Source organism: Schistocerca americana, chromosome 2 (genome assembly GCF_021461395.2).
Source record: "Schistocerca americana isolate TAMUIC-IGC-003095 chromosome 2, iqSchAmer2.1, whole genome shotgun sequence".
In the NCBI taxonomy this organism is placed as follows: Eukaryota; Metazoa; Arthropoda; class Insecta; order Orthoptera; family Acrididae; genus Schistocerca; species Schistocerca americana.
Genome location: NC_060120.1, coordinates 126,359,848 through 126,377,703, shown reverse-complemented (window position 1 = coordinate 126,377,703; position 17,856 = coordinate 126,359,848).

Genomic DNA, 17,856 nt, shown 5'->3' with positions numbered 1-17,856 from the left:
AAGGTATGCAGCTGAATGTTACTTCGCATTGTGTTACACTGTCAGTGTATGTTGTGGCTCTCGCTGGGTTCACTGTTCATCAGGTGGCTTTCCTCTTCATTACCTTATATGGGAAAGTAGTTACGTGTAATGGGAGTTAGTGGGATGCGGCGGCAACAACAGGTGAGTACAGGGTCGTCAACATAAAATGAAATAGGGGTAATACAAGAGCAGATTTAATAATGAATAAGAAGATAGGGATACGGGTAAGCTACCGTGAACAGCACAATGACCATATTATCGTAACCAAGAAAGATACAATGCCAACATCCACCACAATAACACAACTTTATGTATCTACTAGCTCCGCAGATGTTGACGAGATTGAAGAAATGTGCAGTGAGATAGGAGAAATTAAATAAATAAACCAGGGAGACACAACTTTGTTGGGAAGGAATGGTATTCGGTAGTGGGGAAAGGAAGAGTGGGAAAATAGTAGGAGAACGTGGATTAAGAGAAAGGAATCAAAAGAGAAGGCACATGGTAGGATTTTTCACTTTAATCGTTGCTGATGTTTCCAATAAGAATCACGAAAGAAGGTTATATACGCAAAACGGGCTTGGAGAAATTGCGAGGTTTCATAATAATATGGTGAAGTAAAGGTTTCGAAACCATATCGTAAAATGCGTTAAACATGTACAGAAGCAAATGTGGACAGTGGCCATAATTTATTGGTTGTGAGCTGCAAGTTAAAACTGAAGCTGGTTCCCTTTTGTCCTACTGAGTATTGGATAGGACCAATTTAACGCTAATTACGAAAACAGGTGTTCAGACTTGATACCGCAACAAAAACTGCGAAATCTGCTTTCGCTATTAATAAAGGACAGCAGGGGAAAACTGTTTTTTGTGCTTTCCACAACAACTGCTTCTCGACTCAGTTAGCTGAAATCAGTTGAGATTTTTTGTTGCTAAATATCCGACATGTTCCGTTTGAAGCCACTGGTCAGTTTTAGCAGGGCATGCATTAGACGGTTGAGCACATTTATTTAATATGCACGGCTAAATATGCTGCAGAACTCAATGTATCACTAGTGGCGCAGTGGACCCAAAATGGCGGCCACTGACAACTTGGCCGTACTTTCCCTATACAGAGCTTTAGCCAAAAGCGGCACCATCAGTGGTCTGTAATTAAGTTTGTTTACATTTTGATTTGCTTTTTAGATCGAAAAACAGTTTTTATGAAGAGGTTGGACTGTACTTACGGTGATTTTTCGGCAGCTGTAAGCGATAAAGCAGCTGAAAAATCACAAACTAACCTATTCATAAGGAACTGTTTTTTGATCTAAAAAGCAAATCAAAATGTAAATAAACTTAATTACAGACCACTGATGATGCTTTTCCGCAATAAAGCAAAACGTGTCTGCAACGACGTATCAAAAATTCCCTCATGAATGTCATTATTTATTCTAATCTACTACATACTTTTACTGCTCTGAGAAATCTCATTTTTGCTATCTGAATTCTATTCCGTTGTTGTTTACAGGTGACTTACTCCCACCCAATAAAGTAGGTATAGCCATGTTCTTATTTTTCTCAATGTAAATGTTACTTTTATAAGTTTACCCAACTATTCCCTCAGCCGCCGAAACACTATTACTATTGCCGTTGTCATTATTGTTGTTATGTTTATATTGTTATGGTTTGTATTACTATTCTCGACTATGAGGTTTGAAGGGTGCCGCTAGACAGGTAGACGACTCTTCCCGGTGACAATGAAATTTAGACAATGCAGTGATCTCATACGCGAGTATTTTGTTAAAGGAACGCTTTTCGAATACGTAGTTGGATGATCGTCAGCAGAAACATATGACAGGTGTTATAATGATGAGACTGTTCAGACGAATGGAGACAACACGCACAATTCAAAACATCACCTCAGTACCCGACGACCAATACCTTGTGATCTGTTGACACCCGCACATCGACGGCTCCGTTTGCGACTGTGCCAAGAGCACAGAGCCTGAACCGACGAAGTGTGGGTCGCGTGTCCTACTCGCGTGAGAGCAGATTCAGTCTGAGTAGTGATCCTGGACGTACCCTCATACGGCAAGAGGTGGGAACACGGGCAGCCAGGACGAACATTGTCGAACATGATCCATTTTGTGGTCCAGATGTTATGGTGTGGGGAGGAGCCGGCCGAAGTGCCCGAGCGTTTCTAGGCGCTACAGTGTGGAACCGCTCGACCGGTACGGTCGCAGGTTTGAATCCTGCCTCGGGAATGGATGTGTGTGATGTCCTTAGGTTAGTTAGGTTTAAGTAGTTCTAAGTTCTAGCGAACTGATGACCTCAGAAATTGAGTCCCATAGTGCTCAGTGCCATTTGAACCATTTTTTTTTTTTTTTTTTTTTTTTTTTTTTTTTTTTTTTTTTTTTTTTTTTTTTTTGTGGGGAGGAATGATGCTGCATGGGCGTATCGGTCTACGTTATGGTGACATTGTACTCTTTTCAGGGACGCATTCAGTCCTTACTTCATTTGTATGGATGTCAATGCTTCGAACAGTATAGGTGTGCGAGCTCTTGGAACGAGAGCATATTCGGCGAATGGATTGGCCTGCCAGTTCCCCCAAATTAAATTCCAAAGAGCACGTGTGAGATGCATTGGGGACGTCCTGCAGCCTGTCCACATACATCAACCACCATGCTGGTGGAGGATTGGAATGCCCTACCATAAGACTTCCTTACCTACCTCGTGGCCAACATCTCTCATTGCGCATTTCTGTTACCTTCTGTACTATACTGTAGAGCATTTCTTTCTATATATGGCACAAGTTCCATCCAGCTGCGTTACTCGGCAGTGACACACCATGCGAAGTCCTTAGGTTTTGCGCACCACTATACTATCTATTGACTGAAACAACGATAAATATACTTTGCCTTGAGCTGTCCGGTTTCTGATTTACCCTCCTTTATTCTTCCGCAATCATTTCATACACACAACAAATAAAATAGTATAGTTTTTTAGTTTGTGTTCTTATAGTTATTTTTCTACCCCCATGTTAACCTGATTTAATTGTATACTACAAACATAATTTGCATGCGGACGGAACTGGCAGTGTATGAGGGACTCTTATTTGTTATCTTAATGCACTGAATCGTCCATAAAATCGATCTTCAGCGTAATTTGGGATTATTTAAAAGATAAATTCATTGAAAGCAATTGTCTAATTATGACGTATAGCGTGGATGACGTCATAACAATGATGTACCAAGTCACCATTCCAAAAGAAGCTGCCTGAGCTAAAGTGGCAGACAGTATCGACAGTGACAGGTGGTAAGTGGTCTGGCAGAAAATGACACTGCAGATCACTCTGCATTTGAATAATGATGGGGTAGCAACACTGACGGCAGCCATATTGAAACGATTCGAGTGTTTTGCGGGGAACACTTTAACATGGCTGTTTCAGACGAAAAGTGTTTCCAACTATGATTGCGTTAGTGACCATTAGAGGTCTGGCCAGAGCCACTGCGTTTACGACACTCCTAGCCTAAAGAAGCGTTGTTGTGGCAACCGTTAGCAAATATAGTATTGTATGTACTCCACTTTGCTTTCGGTTGTGCATTGCACGTCGTTTTCCTCTTTTATTTTGAAACGAATGAAGTAAAGATATTATTCCTGGTCCATCACGGGATTCAAGTACGACTCTCAGAACACGAGAAGGGATCAGCGATCTCTGTCATCATGTGTCAGTTTTGCAGAAATGCATAGTATGGGTGTGGATTGCCAGCCCTGGGAGAGAGAGGCGGGCTTGTTCCCCTGCACAACTCCTCATCCGTCGGCTGGTCTGAATTCTCGTTTATTTACGCTAGCAGCTGAGTGTCACATTTAACCATCCGATCTGCATACGTTTCTTGTTTGTGCTGGAAATTAAGCATGAAAAAAATATTTCGTAAGTGTTTGGTTCAAATGGTTCAAATGGATCTGAACACTATGGGACTTAACTTCTGAGGTCATCAGTCCCCTAGAACTTACAACCACTTAAACCTAACTAACCTAAAGACATCACATACATCCATGCTCGAGGCAGAATTTGAACCTGCGACCGTAGCGGTCGCGCGGTTCCAGAGTGAAGCGCCTAGAGCCGCTTGGCCACGACGTAAGTGACTTTCTCGGTAGTGTATTACAGGCATCTGTCGCGCACCAAATGACGTAACAGTCTAAAGCATATTGCAGTCACATTTCTCGACAGTAAAACAGAGGACGTTGCTTTTTCTGATATAAGTATAAATAAACAACGCTACTTTTTTAGTAGAGTTTGCATTTTCTCTTAAATCTGAGGACGGAAGCAAGAGTGACTATTTTATTTCCTGACTTTTCATCGTATTCCAGAACAAGTACTGTAATAAGCTTCTCAATAAGTCCGTGACGAAGCGTGTCCGAGGTCTTCCCCTACATGAGGTCTGTCTTCCGACGGTAACGCGGACACATCGATATCCCACGAAAGTAAAACAGTTCTTTGGTACGCAGGTCTGCGGTGGTATGCGAGCTTGTGTGTGTGTGTGTGTGTGTGTGTGTGTGTGTGTGTGTGTGTGTGTGTGTCTGTGTGTGTGCGTGTGTGTGCGTGGGCGCGTGTCCAGGTGTAGCGCATGCCTTGGCGCTCCGCCTCCGGCTTAGAACAGTCGTGACGGCGCATGCGCGCCGCCTTCCATATTTTAGCTATCACTCACCGGCTTCCCTCCGCTCTTTTTGGCTACGTGCGTGTGGGCGAAGTTCTCGCCGTATCAGGAGACCCCAAATTAGTCACCAAAGATGCGCTATCTCGCAACCACTTGAAAAACACGATATTATACCGTTTTCGTTACCGCCGTAGAGTGCGTCTAAAACATTCGGTGAATGCCCGGGTATGTGTTTGCTAATCGTGGGTGAACATGCGAGCTCATGGTGGAGCTTTTGGAGAATTCCCCATAACTTGTAACGTATTAAACTGAAGCTGTTTTTCCATATCGATGAGTTTCTTTCAAATCGATAAGTTTTTTCGTATAGGATGCTACAACCACAATTTTATTAGAAGACAGTTCGTTAAAATTTTTATAGTTTTAATCGTAATAAAAAAAAATTAAAAATTACTGGTTACCAGTTTCGGTTGAATAACAACCATCATTAGATTGCGCTTACTGAAGAATGTACAGTGTTGACCTCATCGTCGTTACAATATGTAACGGGTCAATAGTAAAAAGTTAGTCAAATCGTGGCAGTTGACGTATACACCACTGGCCATTAAAATTGCTACACCAAGAAGAAATGCAGACGATAAATGGGTATTCATTGGACAAATATATTATACTAGAACTGACATGTGATTACATTTTCACGCAATTTGGGTGCATAGATCCTGAGAAATCAATACCCAGAATAACCACCTCTGGCCGTAATAATGGCCTTCATACGCCTAGGCATTGAGTCAAACAGAGCTTCGATGGCGTGCACAGGTACAGCTGCCCATGCAGCATCAACACGATACCACAGTTCATCAAGAGTAGTGACTGGCGTATTGTGACGAGCCAGTTGCTCGGCCACCATTGACCAGACGTTTTCAATTGGTGAGAGGTCTGGAAAAAGTGCTGGCCAGGGCAGCAGTCGAACATTTTCTGTACCCACAAAGGCCCGTACAGGACCTGCAACGACGTATTGCCATTCGTGCACCCAGGTTCGTCGTTGAGTACACCATCGCAGGCGCTTCTGTCTGTGATGCAGTGTCAAGGGTAACCGCAGCCATGGTCTCCGAGCTGATAGTCCATGCTGCTGCAAACGTCGTCGAACTGTTCGTGCAGATGGTTGTTGTCTTGCAAACGTCCCCATCTGTTGACTCAGGGACCGAGACGTGGCTGCACGATCCGTTACAGCCATGCGGATAAGATGCCTGTCATCTCGACTGCTAGTGATACGAGGCCGTTGGGATCCAGCACGGCGTTCCGTATTACCCTCCTAAACTCACCGAGTCCATATTCTGCTAACAGTCATTGGATCTCGATCAACGCGAGCAGCAATGTCGCAATACGATAAATCACAATCGCGATAGGCTACAATCCGACCTTTATTAAAGTCGGAAACGTGATGGTACGCGTTTCTCCTCCTTAAACGAGGCATCACAACAACGTTTCACCAGGCAACGCCGGTCAACTGCTGTTTGAGTATGAGAAATGGGTTGGAAACTTTGCTCATGTTAGCACGTTGTAGGTGTCGCCACCGGCGCCAACCTTGTGTGAATGCTCTGAAATGCTAATCATTTACATATCACAGCATCTTCTTCCTGTCGGTTAAATTTCGCATCTGTAGCACGTCACGTTCATGGTGTAGCAATTTTAATGGCCAGTAGTGTGGAACATCTATTTTCAAGCCCTGATCCGGCACATAGTTTAAATGCGCGAGGAAGTTTCAAAACAGCGTGCACTCTATTGGCAGAGTGAAACATTGATCTAGATAGCTAAAGTTGTAGAGCTGCGTGGTACCTTTTGACAACTGAATCAATGGACTGATGGCAGACATCGTCTATCGCTTGATCTTAGAATCGTGCGAGGTGACGCCCATAACTGAGAAAATAGCCTCAAGACACGGTGAACATCCGGAGCACATCCCGTCGATAAAATATTTGAACGCCAAGAAACGATATGAAATGAGACAAACTCGTAAACTGTATAAAAGGAACTTGAAGACTTGGATTTTCTGGAAGAGTTCTGAGAAAACGCGGTAGACCTGTAAAGAAAATTGCAGAAAAGTCGCTAATGCGATCAGAACTTGAGTATTAGTACAGCATTTGGAATTCTTATGAAGTAGCGATGACAGCAGACTAGGTACGAATTCAGTTACGCGCTGCGAGTTACAGGGAATACGGAAGTGTAGCGGAGAGTGTGACGTTACACGTCATTGTGATTTGTCGTGCAAATGATCCATGAAACACAAAATTAACTAATTAAGATGCTTTGTTGGCTTACGTAATGACTTTAGAAAGTCAGTTATACATTTTTTTTAAATGTATGCATTATAAATGATGACCTACAACTCTGATTTAAACTGAAAATTTATCTGGACATAAATATGTAACCAATCGCTTTTTTAATTTTAGATACGATTTATAGTTCCATTAATTATTTTTCGGACCTCTGCATTCTCATCATCAGATGGAGGTGATACAGGAACATTATACCGCGGATCAAGTGTAGCTAGATGCTTGCTTCGATTTAGGGCAAACAGGAAGAAATTTTGCAACTCGTTATAAAGAACATATGGACGCCATTCGACTCAAAACTTAAATAAGCCCATCTTTGCATCACATATTACTCATCATGAACACTTTCTTTGTGACATCAACAACGATCTTTCTGTTCCACACATTGCTCAAAAAGGGTTACAGGTATATCTCATGGAACAATTAGAGATTTACATTTCACCTCAGGAAATCCTTAGCGAACAAACCGAATCAGTGCAAAACTTTTTCTTTCAGAATTTCCAAGACGTCTCGGCACCTACACACCAAAAAAGACAATAATATATCCATTCTCCTCTCAGTCTTGTAACAAGTATGGCGTCCTGTAACTCTGTCACTTTTTAATTTCAGAGTAAACATTTCACTCTCTTAGTCATACAACAACTATGACGTGCTGTAACTCATTGGCTCAAATGGCACTGAGCACTATAGGACTTAACATCTGAGGTAATCAGTCCCCTAGAACTGAGAACTACTTAAACCTAACTAATGTAAGGACATCACACACATCCATGCCCGAGGCAGGATTCGAACCTGCGACCGTAGTGATCGCGCGGTTCCAGATTGAAGCGCTTAGAACCGCTCGGCGACTGCGGCCGGCTAACTCATTCAGTCCTTAATTACAAAGCAAGTAGTTCACCCTATTTGTTTACCTTTTGGGTACCTTTTTAGTCCACATTACTTGTATATTGTCAATATAAGTACACACTTGCATCTAGCAAGATTCATTTAAATATATTTGTGTACTTGTAAATATTTATTTTGTATACTATGCATCTCAGGCCAAAGATCATGATGTAGCAAAGTATCATTCATATCTGTTGTACACATACCGTTTTCTTTGTGCCCCTATGTACATTATGGGAATGGATATGCTATGGGTACTATACTGAACGGCAAAAAAAGAAAAAGAAGGTGGTATAGTGTGCTGTGAACAAACAAAATCGGCGGTGATGGTCGGAAAATAATCGAGGGCAACTCCACGAGAGATCTCCGCGTAGTGATAAAGTAACTGTGTAGTGTGGATTACCCCGATTTACCATCATTGTACCCTACTTTTCCGAGAAAATGGTCGCGCTGTGAGTGTCAACTGACAGCGTTATCGCACGATGTTGCGAGAATTTTGACTTCGATGATGTTTTGTTTCAACGGGATGGGCTTACTTCTCATACCTCAAACCACCCACAGCTTTTCTAACGGACTGTTCTCCAGGTCGCCTCATCTCGTTGCGTGGGGATGTGGAGTGGCTTCCTCGATCTCCAGATATCCCTCCGTTCAATTATTTCTTATGAGGCTACCTTTAATATCGGATTTACGTTGAAAAACTACGGACTCTTCTCTTTCAGAGGTCATTACTTGAAAAATTCAAGAAATTCCCTTTGCTATGCTTGAAAGGTGTGTGGACAATTTTTTCTCGCACCTGAAAATATGCCTTGTCAACAACGGCCGCCGTTTGGAGAACTGTTCTCCAGGTCGCCTCATCTCGTTGCGTGGAGATGTGGAGTGGCTTCCTCGATCTCCAAATCTTCCTCAGTGCAATTACTGTATTTCTTATGAGGCTACCTGTAATATCGGATTTACGTTGAAAAACTACGGACTCTTCTCTTTCAGAGGTCATTACTCGAAAAATTCAATTAATTCCCTTTGCTATACTTGAAAGGTGTGTGGACAATTTTTTCTCGCACCTGAAAATATGCCTTGTCAACAGCGGCCGCCGTTTGGATTATGTCATTCCTCGCACCTGAACTATAGTGCTTCCTGTTTGTACTTTATGTTTATTAAGGGGCATTGTATTTCCATTGTTTGAGGTATAAAAAGACTGGAATTTATTAAAAAACATAAATGTGTTGGAATGTTTTGAAACACATCCCTGCCGGACCCAGTATACCGGGTGATCAAATAGTCAGTATAAATTTGAAAAATTAATAAACCACGAAATAATGTAGATAGAGAGGTAAACAGTGACACACATACTTGGAATGACATCGGGTTTTATTAGAACAAAAAAAACAAAGTTCACAAAACGTCCGACAGATGCCGCTGGACAGCAGGTAACTGGTACAGTGACGGGTGAGAGGTACGCCGATATGTTACAGAATCGCATCATCACTAGCCTGGCTGATAAACACCTGCTGGAACATACGATGTTTATGCAGGATGGTGCTCCACCCCATATTGCTAGAGGCGTAGCCTGGCTGATAAACACCTGCTGGAACGTACGATGTTTATGCAGGATGGTGCTCCACCCCATATTGCTAGACGCGTGAAAGATCTCTTGCGCGTGTCGCTTGGTGATGATCTTGTGCTCAGCCGCCACTTTCGTCATGCTTGGCCTCCCAGGTCCCCAGACCTCAATCCGTGCGATTATTGGCTTTGGGGTTACCTGAAGTCGCAAGTGTATCGTGATCGACCGACATCTCTAGGGATGCTGAAAGACAACATCCGACGCCAATGCCTCACCATAACTCCGGACATGCTTTGCAGTGCTGTTCACAACATTATTCCTCGACTACAGCTATTTTTGAGGAATGATGGTGGACATATTGAGCATTTCCTGTAACGAACATCATCTTTGCCTTGTCTTACTTTGTTATGCTAATTATTGCTATTCTGATCAGATGAAGCGCCATCTGTCGGACATTTTTTGAACTTTTGTATTTTTTTGGTTATAATAAATCCCTATGTCATTCCAAGCATGTGTGCCAATTTGTACCTCTCTATCTACATTATTCCGTGATTTATTCAGTTTTCAAATTTATACTGACTTTTTGATCACCCTATATATTACAGTGAAGGGGTAGCTGACCCTTTGGGTGAGTGCTTCCTGTGTTAGAAGATTCTGTACGTCCACAGTACAGTGATGGTCGACTCATTCGCTTTGTCGAGTGTATCGGTCTTGACCCCATTCTTCCCCCATGCTGCGGTGCACGAATAGAGCAATAAAGAGGTGGTCCTGTGCCCTCGTGCATCCGTCCACAGAATCTACCGGCCTCGCGACAGGGAGTTGAGGCAGTGCCGGAACGCCAAAGCAGAACCGATGGTGGGAGAGAACACGGACTGCGCTACATAGCGAGGAGAGAGCGCTGGACGTCTCCTGGCGACGCACCTCGGCACGTGCGTGCGCCGTGTGGGAACGGCGCGGCCGGCGCGCTGCAGCTGTCCCCGCTGACGCCTGACGTGCGTTGCGACGCGCGGCGGTATCCCACGCACCTGGCCGATTGTGATGCAAACGAAGCCGCGCCGCCAGCAGACCCCAGCTTCCCAAGCGGCGACCCGCTCCGGAGAATTCCTCGTCCCCAGGTGCTGCGCATTTCGGCACCTGTGGGTCAACCCCCAGGGCCCCTGTGCACAGCCGTACGGTAGCTCTCCGGCCCATTGTGCGTGCTTTGAATGGTAAACCCCTCCTCCCAGGGGGACGCGGCGCGGTAAGAGGAGATTTCTTGCACCGGGCTCCCCTTCTCATCCCACCGCAACCTCTTCCTCCCCCCAGAGTCCTGCTCCGCCTCCCTGTTCCCCGGAGGGAAAAAAATAGAGGAAAAATAAAAAAAAATAGACCTCGAGTTTCAGCAGGCTCTGTGAAGTAAGCTCGTGGGTACATTCCGTTCCGCGCGGCATCCACTTACACAGATAGAATCATGGGAAAAGAGCGCTCCCAGCAAGACACACTCACACGCTCTTCCTATCCCCCCCCCCCCCCCCCCCAGCCACCCTCCCTCCTGCAGACACACACACACAACTCGTGCGCGCAGACGCAATCGTGATGCCGCTTGTCCTCAGCTGACGAAGCTGTCATAAGGTTCATATCCGCGATCGAACGAGGGAGAAAGAGCTAGAGAGAGACCCCAGTAATCCCTGCACGGCTCCCCGCTGGGAAAATAATATCGGAGAAGTTTTAATTTACCTGCTGATCCATTAAGGAACCCTTCTGTCACCGCTTTTGAAACGCGTCTTCGAGTTCTCGATTCTGCGTGACAGGTCGCCGGCCGGGTGAGCCGAGGGCCCCGGCGTTTTCCCATGTCTCAGCGGAACCGGTCTGGAGAGCTACTACGCTGTTTATCTTCCATTCTGATCAGCTCTGCCGGTGGAACTACGAGGCCTTTTATTATGCAGAAATCGCGTCCACCCCTGAAGAGCACCGCCGAGTCGCGGCAACTCCGTGCATGCTGCACGGAGAAGTCTCTCTCATTGTTCGCATTGTTCCTCCCTCAGAGTCGCGGAACCAGTTTCGGAATTAGGAGAAATGTTTCTACAAATAGGAACGGCGAATTGTGGTCGTGTCTGCGGATCATGCACTGGAAGGGTGGAGACTGAACGAGGTGCTCCAGTGTTTCACATTCTAACTTGAGTGGTTTCGAATCCTGCAACGACCTGTTCTACACTACTGGTCATTGAAATTCATACACCAAGAAGAAATGCAGATGATAAACGGGTATTCACTGGACAAGTATATTATACCATAAATGACATGTGATTACATTTTCACGCAATTTTGGTGCATAGATCCTGCGAAATCAGTAGCCAGAACAATCACCTCTGGCCGTAATGACGACCTTGATATTCCTGGGCATTGAGTTAAACAGAGCTTGGATGGCGTGTACAGGTACAGCTGCCCATGCAGCATCAACACGATACCACAGTTGATCAAGAGTAGTGACTGGCGTACTGTGACGAGCCAGTTGCTCGGCCACCATTGATCACACGTTTTCAATTGGTGAGAGACCTGGAGAATGTGCTGGCCAGGGCAGCAGTCGAACATTTTCTGTATCCACAAAGGCCCGTACAGGGACTGCAATATGTGGTCGTGCATTATCCTGTTCAAAGTGCCGTCAATGCGAACAAGAGGTGACGGAGGCGTGTAACCAATGGCACCCAATACCATCACGCCGGGTGATACGCCAGTATGGCGATGACGAATACTCGCTTCCAATGTGCTTTTACCGCGATGTCGCCAAACACGGATGTGACCATCATGATGCTTTAAACAGAACCTGGATTCATCCGAAAAAATGACGTTTTCCGATTCGTGCACCCAGGTTCGTCGTTGAGTACACCATCGCAGGCGCTCCTGTCTGTGATGCAGCGCCAAGGGTAACCGCAGCCATGGTCTCCGAGCTGATAGTCCATGCTGCTGCAAACGTCGTCGAACTGTTCGTGGAGATGGTTGTCTTGCAAACGTCCCCATCTGTTGACTCAGGGATCGAGTCGTGGCTGCACAATCCGTTGTAGCCATGCGGATAAGAAGCCTGTCATTTCGACTACTAGTGATACGAGGCGGTTGGGATCCAGCACGGCGTTCCGTATTACTCTCCTGAACCTACCGATTCCATATTCTGCTAACAGTCACTGGATCTCGACCAACGCGAGCAGAAATGTCGCGATACGATAAACCGCAATCGCGATAGGTCACACTCCGACCTTTATCAAAGTCGGAAACGTGATGGTACGCATTTCGCCTCCTTACACGAGGCATCACAACAACGCTTCACCAGGCAACGCCGGTCAACTGCTGTTTGTGTTTGAGAAATAGGTTGGAAACTTTTCTCATGTCAGCACGTTGTAGGGTACGCCACCGGCGCCAACCTTGTGTGAATGCTCTGAAAAGCTAATCATTTGCATACCACAGCATCTTCTTCCTGTCGGTTAAATTTCGCGTCTGTAGCACGTACAGGAAATAGGCAAGAGAATGTGAACAATGGTAGTAATTGGAAGGTTGTGTCTGACGGTCAACAAGGCAGGTAAGGCACGTGTCGTATTGGACTGTGAGTGTTGAGAAGGAACTTTGCATCAGTGCAGGTTGTTTACAAGTACTGCACACTTCGTATTTGCTTTCTGATGCCGAGATCGCCGTCCAGTGAAAGACTGAACAGAGTTCCAAAGAGGACAAGATTATGGGGGCCGAGTAGCTGGAGCATCAGTAACCAAGACAGCCGACTTACTGAACGTTTCAACAGTTATGAGAGCCGACACAGAACATGGAAAGACATCATCGTGTAAACGTAATAGTGGGCGCAAATCAAATTTATGACAGAGATCGTCGTACGCTAACACAAATTCCGTCACAACAACACTAAGCTACGGTGGCTAAAGTGACTGCACAGCTCAAAAGCCATCTTCGAGACCTCGTATGTATCGACACCGTCTGTCGAGAACTCCGTAAAGCGAATATTCATCGACGAGCCGCTATACCGAAACCGTTAGTGACGACAACCAACGCAAAGAAGCGAGCATAAATCCTGGACAGCTGATCAGTGGAATCGTGTCATAAGGTCCGACGAGTCAACGTTTTCGTTACTTCCAACATGCAGCCAAGTTTACGTCTGGAGAACGCCAAAAGAAGCCTACAATATCGATTGGTTGATTCCAACGGTTAAACATGAAGGTGGGAGTGTGGTGGTGTGGGCAGCTGTATCATGGTATTCTGCCGGTCCCATCATTACTCTCAGATTTACAGCCAACGATCAGATGAACATTTTAGGTGATCAGGTGCATCTCATTATTCAAATCTTGTTCCTCAACACTGATGCCTTATTTCAGGACGATAATGCTCCCATTCACACAGCCACGTTCGTGGTATGAGGAGCAGGCAACCGAACTGCAGGGTCTTCCCTAGCCAGCACAGGCCCCAGAATTGAACAGTATCGAACTTTTGTGGGCGATATTGGAGCGCCTACTCCAGAACAGATTTCCGCCTCCCTCACCACTACAGAAGTTATAAGAGGTTCTGATCGAAGAGTGGCACAACATTCCACTGTAGACTATACAACCATCATATGACAGTATTCCAAGAAGAGTCGCAGCTGTATTACGGGCAAAAGGGGGCCAAATACCTCATTAAATACCATTCCCAAGTAAGTACAGGTATTCGCATTATTTTGTCTATCCCCTGTATAGAAGTCGTCTGCTGTGGAACCCCATGTTCATCACTCTGCACTGAACACTGTACTCCGAAAGTCTTGTACCTGCTCCAGCACTGTATTCTATCGTCAGAGCTGTCACATATCGGCTCCTTACCTGCTTTTAAGCCCATTCTGTGATGAGGGATGGGTGTCCACTAACTTCAGATAGATTCTCACGACAGTGGCACACGAACAGCCGACCAGTTCCACCGTTTCCAAAATCTTTGTTCCCAGTTGTCGGGTCAGTCCAACTTCACTTTGTCAAAATCGCTTATGTCAGTAGACTTCCCCATTTGCTACCTTTATTTTCGCTACAATGACTTCCCATTCACCTCTCCTCCGCATTTATACTATACTTATCGCGACAGGTGCCCGCAACACCATCAGGAAGTTTTCATTATGACGAAATGGCAATTCTGTCATTAGCCACCATCAGGCATCTAAATAGATTCAGTGGTGACAAGTGACGGGAACTCGAACCCGCGGTCACCTAAGCGCTTCTGCTAACCGATTACACTTCCCCTCCAATCTCAAATTACCCACTGCATAAATAGTATATTCAGACATGTTCCTCGCATTCGGGAGGACGACGGTTCAATCCCGCGTCCGGCCATCCTGATTTAGGTTTTCAGTGATTTCCCTAAATCGCTCCAGGCAAATGCCGGGATGGTTCCTTTCAAAGGGCACGGCCGACTTCCTTCCCCGTCCTTCCCTAATCCGATGAGACCGATGACCTCGCTGTCTGGTCTCCTTCCTCAAACCAACCAACCAGACATGTTCGCAGGAACAGACACCGCACATATAAGTAAGTGCTCCCTGACGGCAATTAACGAACATCTGGTGCAGATGCACTCATCGCCCGAACTTCTGCAGCAGTTAGCGTGAGTCTGCGAGCATCAAGAGTAACGGACAGGAGACGCGACGTATGTAGTGTGCGACAAGCTGGTGGTTTGGGTTGGATGGAAAGCGTGCTCGCATAACCAAAGTGATTATGGCAAAAACAGTCGCGTAAGGCGAGAAATCCAGGTTTTGAGTCCCGGTCTGGCATAAACTTCCACTTTTCGCCATTGAATTTATTTCGGTGCCCGATTGCGGCTAATGTCGGAATTTCCATTTCGTCCGATACATACACGACTCCGAAATAAAAGAAACAAAAGGTGTCTGTTTTTTCGGCTACGTCGAATCCGGCAACATTTTTCCAAATAACTGTAGGCTGTGATGACTGTTGTGAAGCTTCGGCCGTAAAACAGCAGCCAGTCAATGGCCGCGCCGGAGTGTTTGCGTTTAATTGTGTAGTCTCCTTTGGAAAAGTTCAGCGGGAAGTCTACTTCACTGTAACGTATAATCCAAGTTCGCCAGATACCCTGTTATCGAGTTACAAGGTGAAAACTATTCGCAGGGGGAGAAAAATAGTTGATATACCGGCCAGTGTGGCAACACGTAATTTCAACGGCGGCTGGGCAGGCGTTACGGAAGTTACGAACGTGCTCGAACTTGAAATCGGACCAGCCTGTTACAACCTCTGACTCCAAGCGGACGAAAAGCGTAGCGATCGAGCGGAGCAGTGGTTGACGAAGCTGCCAAAGAGGCCGACAGGACCAGAATGTCCACGAAGAAGATGGACGAGGACATCGTTTTAGATTTGGAAGGATTGCTGTATTGTCCAGGGATCGCTGACTAGAGGTATGTTTAGCTTTACTACAAAAAACGGACCCAAAACATTAAGCAAGTTTTCCTTGATACGGTATTTTTCATTTTGGTGGGATACGTAACCTGAGAATGGTACATACAATTTTTATCGGAATTTGATGCGGAAATCTAGAGCGAATTCTCTACGAGCGTACGTAGTCGTTTTACGATAACGTCAGAAGTCTATTTATGGTGCAGGCTTTTGTCTATATTTTGTGGGCGAAGAAAATGGCATTTGCGTTTCAGCATGTCACCATTTTGTTAGAACTAAATGTATTGAATATGGCACATGGAAAATTGAAACTTCCTGGCAGATTAAAACTGCGTGCCGGACCGAGACTCGAACTCGGGACCTTTGCCTTTCGCGGGCAAGTGCTCTACCATCATATCAGCACACACTCCGCTGCAGAGTGAAAATCTCATTCTGGAAACATAAAATTATTTTGTTGCAGGTGTAATAGGACGGCTTCAGGAATCCTCGCCGATGACGAATGTTCCAGTTGCAAGGGATCCCTCCACCTGTTGTAGTGGTTACAGGGAGCTTCGATTGTGGACACAAAATTGATTTGTTAAAGACAAAAGTGTAAAGAATACATTTACTGATCAGATTTAGCACTACGATTTCTTTTACTTGAAAATATTAAGAAACTCAGCTATTTTTCGTGCGTTCAGATAGGGCTGCCCCCATAAGCTAACTTGCCCCACCCAACATCTGTTATACTAAAGAGGGCAGTCCTTAATTAATCAGAAGATGATGGTTTCACCAAGCAGTCAAAACTGGGGAAAAATTCAAATTCATATCCCTGGCTGGTTACTTACACACGAATTTTCCGTTATGTTTACTGGGTAGAGCTTATCTGCGAAATTACCTACGCTAAAAGTACGCTAATGCCATTTATTCCGTAAGATAATAAGGTATACTGTATTTCACTGAGGCAATAGATATGTGGTACTGTAAGGTGTAGTGTTACTAACAGTGTTTTAATTTTTAATAATGTACAGAAAATAAGTACTGCCGATCAATAAAAGTGAACAAAGACAATGGTGAAAGAGAAAACATAAATATAATTTTGAACCTCTTGTTTCTCCCTAAATCGCATTCTTAGAGTAAGTGAGCGAAATTCCCGTCTTCACCGTCGGTAGAAAGTTGACGGCGTCGAAGAAATGATTGGCACACGCTCTCAAAACTCCACGCTTGTTCGGAATTATTGCCGTGGACTCAAAAAGTGTTGCGCCAGCTCTTTACGGATGATGATGTCCACCACATAGCCGCTGACTGGCTATCATTTTATGGCCGTACCATCTATAGTTATCAGGAAAATTGTAGATTAGATTAGATTAGTACTTGTTCCATAGATCATAAGTACGACACTTCGTAATGATGTGGAACGTGTCAGGTAAATAAAAGGTGTCAATACAAGATATTACATTACACAAAATATTACATGACACTTAATAATTATTTGGGTGGGGGGTTGGGAAATAACTCACTTACTATATCCAAAAAGTCACCTAATGAGTAGAAGGAGTTGCCATTCAGAAATTCTTTTAATTTCCTTTTAAATGCTATATGGCTATCTGTCAGACTTTTGATGCTATTAGGTAAGTGACCAAAGACCTTTGTGGCAGCATAACCTACCCTCTTCTGAGCCAAAGTTAGATTCAACCTTGAGTAGTGAAGACCATCCTTTCTCCTAGTGCTGTAGCCATGTACACTGCTATTACTTTTGAATTCGATCGGATTGTTAATAACAAATTTCATAAGTGAATATATATATTGTGAGACTACTGTGCTCGATTCAGTGGTCCCCTATCCTAGTCAACCTTACTATTACATTTATATATATATATATATATATATATATTCCACGAGCTACTACACAGTGTGTAGCGCAGGGTATTTCGTACGAATATTATAAATATTCTGTCCTCTATCTAAGTGACGGTAAAATGTCTGTCTATATGCTCGTGGACAAAACGAACGTTCAACACTCTGGCATGCTGATAGGACAGATGCCTAGGGACAAGTAA